This window comes from Carlito syrichta, unplaced genomic scaffold (assembly GCF_000164805.1).
Source record: "Carlito syrichta isolate Samal-C Ts95f unplaced genomic scaffold, Tarsius_syrichta-2.0.1 Scaffold308847, whole genome shotgun sequence".
Taxonomy (NCBI): Eukaryota; Metazoa; Chordata; class Mammalia; order Primates; family Tarsiidae; genus Carlito; species Carlito syrichta.
Window position 1 is genome coordinate 657,211 of NW_007252943.1, and position 8,053 is coordinate 665,263.

The window sequence follows — 8,053 nt, forward strand, 5'->3', positions numbered from 1 at the left end:
GGTGAAAAACAATATTTTAATTTTTGTATCTTGCTGATTATTCTTAAGGTTGAAAATTTTAAAAGTATTTCCAGTTTCATTATTCTTTTTGCAAGCTGTATCCTTTACTGAACACATTTATGTATTGGGATGTTAGTGATTTTTTTCCCCAATGTGTATGCATTCTATATATAATAAAGGTATTCCTCTTTGTCAAAGAAGGAAACAAAAGCTGGCTATCTAGGTGGTGGCGAGTGTGGAGACCTGGTATGCCTCAGTGGCAGAGCTACAAGGAGAGAGCAGGACCTCAAAAAGGACATCGTGGTATTGCACCTGAGCAGGGGACTGGACCCCAAGTACTAGCCCGCTTCCTGTAACTGAGACTTATAGCCTTAAAATGAATCCAAACACTCTTCTCTAGCTCTCGCTTTAAAATTATACTTTAAGCATTTTTTCCCTCCCCTCCTCCCTCCAGGCACTCCCTTGCACTGCAATGCTTATCTAACTATATACTTCCTTAGAACTTCCAGGGGGCTAATCTTAAAACAAGCCAGACATAAGACATGAAGGCCCAGCTGTAGAATTCTCCCCGCTTAGGGATAACCTTAAGACAGTTAATGTAAAACCCGGCCACAAAGAATTCCGGAGGCTAATCTTAAAACAAACTAGGCCCAAGCCTTGATTGTGGAACACTCTCGTGTGAGGGTTTTCACGGACAGTCGATCTACCACTTGGCCGCAGCCAAGAGGACACCAGTCAGATCCCTGAATGAACAATTATTTTGAGATGCCATCAGAATAAGGACATATAGACCCTATACCCTATCACTCCTGCACAGTTTTGGTACACATTTTCCCTTTTAAAAAACTCTTTCCGACCGACCCAAAATTTGAGATGGTCTTTGAGGCCTAGTTTGCCCTCTCCTCGGGTAGCTGGCTCTTGAACAAGCCTTTTTCCTTCCACCAACTCTCCTCTCTGAAGTTTGGCTTTGAGCAGGGAACACCAGGACCTGGGACCAATGACACTCCTTCCTCCAACTGCAGTCAGGATGCTTGAAACTTGTGTGGAGACAGAAGCAGGAGCTGGTGGCCTTTAAGTTCCCTATTCTTGGACTGGCATGAGGTGGCTGACAGCACCTCTGATGATGCCACAGGTGAAAGCCTAGCCCGTTTCTTGCACCAAGTTCTACGTCTGGATTCTGGCATTCCTAGGAACTATAGGAGCCCCAGCAATAACAGATACTGATTTTTGATTTTCCTTCTAGTCTGACAATATCAGGCCAATTTAATTCGGTTTTAAAAATAAAAACAGATACTATATATATATAGTATCTTGAATTTGAATTCTTAGAGACATACCTTCTACATTTTTTAAAATTAAAAAAATCCATCAACTTAAAAAAAAAAAAGCTACTGAGATAATGTTTGCTGTCTTCTCTCTCCTTTCCCTTGGCTTTGTATTCCACAGTATGAATTTGAACCATAATTGAACAATGCAGAAGTGGCTTCATTATCTTGTTATATTTTCAAAAAGTAATAAATCTGACTCAACCTTCTTCCTCAAGGAGTTAGGGAGAAATCCTATCTCAATTTATTATTATTCTTTTGCCTGCCTTTTCCCTTGTCCCTTGCTAGAGTCACACAGAACTGCCTCCCTCCACCCAAGTTTATCCAATCTTGGAATCTCAGGGAAGGGTTCTAGACTTCAGGCCAGTGTGGGCACTGTGAGGGGCTTGATGTCTAAACTCTCATGGTCCAGTGCTCATAGCTCTGAAGGTTATTGCTTAGAGCTCAGTCCCCAGCCAAATGTCCACCCAGCTAACCCATCAAACACTCTGCTTCTCTGGGGCCTGTGGGGGAAGTCAAACACAGACCTCACGGTGGGTGGAACCTGCCACCTCCATTCCCCGTGGTAGGGAAATCCCACTTGCTGTAAGAGCCTGGGGAACCATTCCCTTCTTCCTCATCTTTTATAAAAAAACACCCCTACTCACCCACATAATCTAGATCTTTGCCTTCAATAACTTAGATTATCCAAGACAAAATTTAACTCTCTAAGTGGGGGAAGAGATGGGAAGTCCTCTTAAATCCACGAGGAGAAAGTGCTTGTCATGCATCAGTAGTGAATCAGCCAACAAGCCAGGAGACCAGCCCCAACTCGGAGTAAGCTAATTCTGACAATAAATCACACTGCTGCATACAAAGTCCTCATGATCTGACTGCAGTCCAACTTTCCAGGTGGGGTCTCTGAGCATTCCTCCTCATGTGGGTCATGCTCTTACACTCTCAAACATCATTTCTTCCTTTCTCCACATGGCTCATTCCTCAACATTGTTTGGATCTTCAAAAAGGTGTCAGAGCTTTAGGTCGGCATCTGTAGTTCTCTTGGCCTTTCTTTTGTGGCCATAAGCTGACAGCCAAAGTGACTCACACCTATATCCCAGCCAGGAGTGTGCCAGTAAGTTCTCCTCCATGTTTGTCTCTTTCATAGGAAGTAAAACATTTCCCAGAATCCCTGAGCAGTTTTCCCCAATGGCTCATTGATCTGAAGTGGGTCACATGGCCACATAGCTGCAGGGTGACTGGGAAAGCAAGTTCCTGGCAGAGCTGAATGGGATTGCTGTAAGTGGTTTAGACAAATCATGATTTATGGCCAGATAGGAAACACAGTTGTACCAAAAAATGAGTCCCCTTAACAAAGAAGAAAGAAGGAAATAACTAATGAAGGTTATGGTAGAGATCTCATCCCATTGATTCTTCCTTCTGCTTTAACATGGCAGGGACTACGGTTGTTTGCCCCTTCTTCCACTGAAACAGTGTCTAGACATACATGTGGTTGACCAGGTTATGGTTTACATTTCCTAGCCTTCCTTGAAGCTGAGTATGGTCATGTGACCATTTCCAGGTTGAAAGGGGAGAAATGGAGGTAACCACAGGTATTAAAGAGAAAGGTTGTATTCTCCATTATCCCTCATCCCAGGGGCTGAAACGTGGATGTGGTGGGATCCATCTTGGACCATCATGTCCTTATGCGATAGAGTTACTGAGAAGGAGCCTAGGCCCTTGAAGATTTCACAAAGCAGAGCTGCCACACCAGCTCAGGCTTGCACATGAGAAAGAACAACTATCAACTTCTATCATGTTTAAAGCACTGTTATTTTGCAGCCATACCTATATCCTAACAAATACAACTTCCTCCAATCCTCTGCCTATAAGTGTGCTAAAGTCTCTCCTACCTAAATTTCTCCCTCGACCCTGTGTTTCTCTCTAATTTACCTCTAGTTTTTCTCTGTGTTAGAGCTAGCAACAGATACCAATGCTTGGCTGATTAAAGCAAAAAAAAAAAAAAAAAAATTTAGCTCACAGACTTGTGGAGAAGGCTAGAGAATCATGCATATCAGCTAGTGCCACAATCATGTCACATGAACAAAACCTCAGTGGCATATGGCAATGAACATCTGTGAAGTTCATAAGTCTGTGAGGTTCAGCTGACCTGGGGTTGGGCTGGGCTGAGCTGGCCAGCTTTCAACTGAGCTCACAGAGGTCAATTGCTGGTTGGCCAGGCAGCTCTGTTGATTTTGGCTGAGTTCATTCATATACCAAAGGCTCAGCTGGCTGTTGGCTGATCTAGGATGGCCTCAGCTGAGGTAACTTAGGGAGACTTGGCCTAGTTCCACATGTCCCTCAGCATCCAACAGGCTGGCCTAGACATGTTCTGATGGCCATGGCAGAAAGCAATGGTGAAAGCAAGCCCAATCACACAAGTGCTTTCTGAGCCTCAGCTTTTGTAATGTTTCCCAACATCCCATTGACCAAAGCAATTCAGGATCATGAGCCCAGAGACAGAATGAAAGGGTCCAACAAGATAAGAAGATAAAACCTGAAGTGAAGAACCGAGGCCATGAATGCCACGTTCAGAGGTTTTCCTTATAGGGTGTGTCATAGCCAACAGCATACCACAAATCTGGTCACTGAAGACATCACTACCACCACTGATGAGTATATGACTGCACAGTTACACTGCGAATCCTTCCGGCACCAGACCCTGAATGTGGCTGCTGCCACAGCTATTCTCCAAACTGGGTGTTGCTGCCATGACTGGCCCTGTCTGACAACAGAACGAGTTCTTTTCTGCTTCTGCTTCTTTGCATCATGGGCTCCTGCTGATCCAAAGTCTAGGATGAACATATTTGATGAGCAGAGCCTACAGCACATGCTATGACTTAGTTCACAGGAAGCCTAGAAAAGTGAGTAGCTAGCATTTCCAGCCACAATACTAGGGAGTGGGCTCTGCTTCCCACAGAGTTTCATAGCGTGGGAAATTCTCCGTATGTGGGAACAGGGATCATATCACGGGCAGCTAAAACTCCAAAACAGAACAGCAATGACAGGGAGGAGTAGGAGAGGCATATCCTCTAGCCTCTCATTCTCTTCAAGTTTCTTGAAAGAGAACTCCTTGCCTCTCTTCTGCTTCTCCTCTGACTCACTGCCATAGACATCAGCTTTTGCTACAATAATGGTGCAAAATTCAGTGGCTTTAAACCACATGCATCTATTTTCCTCACATATGCTTCAGGCTACCAGTGGACTGGGTTGGGTTCCAGGCTTCAGTTTGGGTTTTTGTCTGCTCCATGTGTCTCTTCTTCTCCTTGGACCAGAAGCTTCCTGGGCACGCTCTTCTCATGGTGAATGGACAGAGTGCAAGAGGGTGAGTGGAGATATGTGACGCCTCTTGAGACTCACAGTTACTTTTGCTCACATTCTTCGGGCCAGAAGTCCAGCAGGGAAATACACAACATCTGCTCTCACGCACAGCCAGGCCACATGGCAAGAGGGAGTGAAGGACTGAGAAAGATAGCCTCGTCTCCACCACTCTTCATTGGGCTTCTGGCCCTGCTGTGCTATGAGGGTCAATAATAAACTCATAATGGCCAGATCAAAGAGACATTCCTGAGGATGAGGAGGTAGCCATGGGCCTGGGCGTACAGTACCTTTTAGGCGTACAGTACCTAAAAGGAATGGTTAGCAGTTTGGACTTCATTCTAAGTGTAGTAGGAGCCATTTAACAGTTGAGTATGTGACTAAATTGGTTTTGTATGATTCAAATCTCATCATGTCCCTGCTCAAACTGTCAATGATTGTCCCATTGCCTAGAGGAAAAGGTAACATAAGCCTTATATGGCATTAGAAGTCAACCCGGTAGGCCCCTGCCCCAGTGTCTCCAGTCACTGCCTCTCTTTGCACTCATTGGTCTTACCACGTAGAGCTACTTAGGGTTTATTTTTGCTTGGATTCTCCAAGAAGCTGAATCTGAGACAAGAATTCGAATACAAGTAGTTTATTTGGAGATGACAAATACCAGAGGGGAAAGAGGTGGAAATCACATAGGGGGAGGAAGCCAGTCAATAAAGGGTGAGCTGTTAAACCAACTACCACAGTGGGCAACAGGAGTTTAATCCTGTAAAGAAATGCTGGAAGCACCAACCTCAGAACCATCCCACCTAAACGATGAAGGAGCTGGCGTATTTATGTAGCAACTCCTGAGAGTCTCGGTTGAGGGCTTCTCCCAGAAGGAGTTAACTCCTAGGCATTTCCAGGATGCCATGAGTGTGAAAGCATTCTCCAGGAGTTGGTGGAAGAGCCTTCAGGCAAAGAGATGCACTGAGCACAGCAGCAGGAGATTGAGGGATGTGGGTGAGGCACTGACAGTCTCTCCTACATGGTTTCTCAAATGTAACTTTTCCTATAGACCTCCACAGTTCCATGTATGTTCCATTCTTCTGCCCAGGATGCCATTTCTTTCCTCTCGACCTGGTAAAAGCCTACTCATCCTTCAAGGCCTTCCCCAGCTTCCTAAGCAGAGAAGACCACACTCTACTCTGTTTTGTTAGGACACAGCACACACCCTGTTTGTTTTTATCACATGTCACATCACACTGCTTTATTTACTAGCCTGACCTCCCCACTAGATTATACAGAGCAGATACTATGTGTTACCATCTTTTTTGTTTTTTTGAGTTGGAGTCTCACTCTGACACCCAGTCTGGAGTGCAGTGTCATGCTCACGGCCACCACAGTGTTGACCTGCTGGGCTCCAGCAATCCTTCCACCTTAGCTTTCCAAGTAGCTGGAACTACAGGTGCGTGCTACCATGCCTGGCTAATTTTTGATTTATTGTAGAGATGAGGTCTCACCAAGTTGCCCGGGCTGGTCTTGAACTCACTGACTCAGGCAATCCACTCTCCTTGGCCTCCCAAAGTGCTGGGATTATAGGCTGAGCCATCAAGCCCGGCTGTGTCCCCATCTTTTAATATAATTTGGTGCCTTGAATATAGTAGATGCTCAATAAAAGCTAGTTGGATGAAAGAATTCATATCTTTTTAAATTTTAGATTTCTAATTTTTAGAGACAGGGTCTCACTATGTTGCCCAGGCTGGTCTTGAACTTCTGGCCTCAAGCAATCCTCCCACCTTGGCCTCCCAAAGTGTTGAGATTACAGGAGTGAGCCTCTACACCCAACAAAAGATCCCAACCTTTACATTTTATTCAACTCACTAACAGTTGATGCTATGGTATGAATGTTGTATTATGTTGAAACCTAATCACCATCATGATGCTATCAGGAGGTGGGGGTCTTTGGGAGGTGATTAGGTTATGAAGGTAGATTAACATCCTTATAAAAGAAGCCCCTGAGAGCTGCTGTGCCCTTTCTACCATGTCAGGAACAGCAAGTAGGTACCATTTATTAACCAGGAAATGGGTCCTCACCAGACACCAAATCTGCTGGCATCTTAACCTTGTACGTCCCAGCCTCCAGAACTGTGAGAAATAAATTTTATTTTATTTTATTATTTATTATTATAATTATTGAGTGGGAGTCTCACTCTGTTGCCCAGGCTAGAGTGCAGTGGCATGCTCAGGCCACCGCAGCCTCAACCTGCTAGGCTCAGGTGATCCTTCCACTTCAGCCTTCCAAGTAGCTGAAACTACAGGCGTGCACCACCATGCCCAGCTAATTTTTTGATTTATTGTAGAGACGAGGTCTCGCCAAGTTGCCCAGCCTGGTCTCAAACCCATGGGCTCAGGCAGTCTTCTTGCCTCTGCCTCCCAAAGTGCTGGGATTATAGGAGTGAGCCACCGTGCCTGGCCAATTTTTGTTTTTTATAAGATACCCAACCTATGATATTTTGTTATAGCAGCCAGACTAAGAAGTTGATAAACTGTAATTTGAAAAATCCAGTGCTAGAAAAAATTTTGTGCAAGATAATGTGTAAAAAAAATGTTGATAGCACTGTACAAAATAAAAATAACTGGAAATGAGAACAGAGAAATACTTACATAATGGAACAGTATGTTGCAGTTAAGATAAACAAACTAGAGCTCTATGTATTAGCAGAATGTTGGGTGAAAAAAGCCAGTTGCTGAAGCATATGGACAGTATGATGCTATTTATAAAGGTTCAAAACATGAAAAACATGTTGTTTATGGATACATACATGTGTAGTAAGTCTACAACATCCATGGGAAGACTGAACATGTATCTCAGAATTGCAGTTTTCCTTGGAGAGTGGGAGGGGAATGGGATCAGAGAGAAACAAAAATGGAATTATATTCAAAGACTTTTGTTAAAATTTTTCCTATTTGTTCTTTATTATTTACTGCAAGTGTTGGCAAACTATCACTCATGCACCAAATCTAGTTTGCTATTTTTATATGACCTGTGAGACAAAAATGGTTTTTACATTTTTTAATTGCTGAAAACATTGAAAGAAGAATTGCCAGTCTCGGTGGCTCAGCCTGTAATCCCAGCTCTTTGGAAGGCCGAGGTGAGTGGATTGCCTGAGTCCGGGGGTTTGAGACTTGCCTGGGCAACTTGGAGAGACCTAATTTCTACAATGAATCAAAAAATTAGCCGGGCGTGGTAGTGCGCGCCTGTAGTTCCGCCTACTTGGAAGGCTGAGGTGAAGGACCATCTGAGTCCAGCAGGTTGAGGCTGCAGTGGCTGGGAGCATGCTACTGCACTCCAGTCTGGGCGACAAAGTGAGACTCCAACTCAAAAAATAAAAAATAAAAAA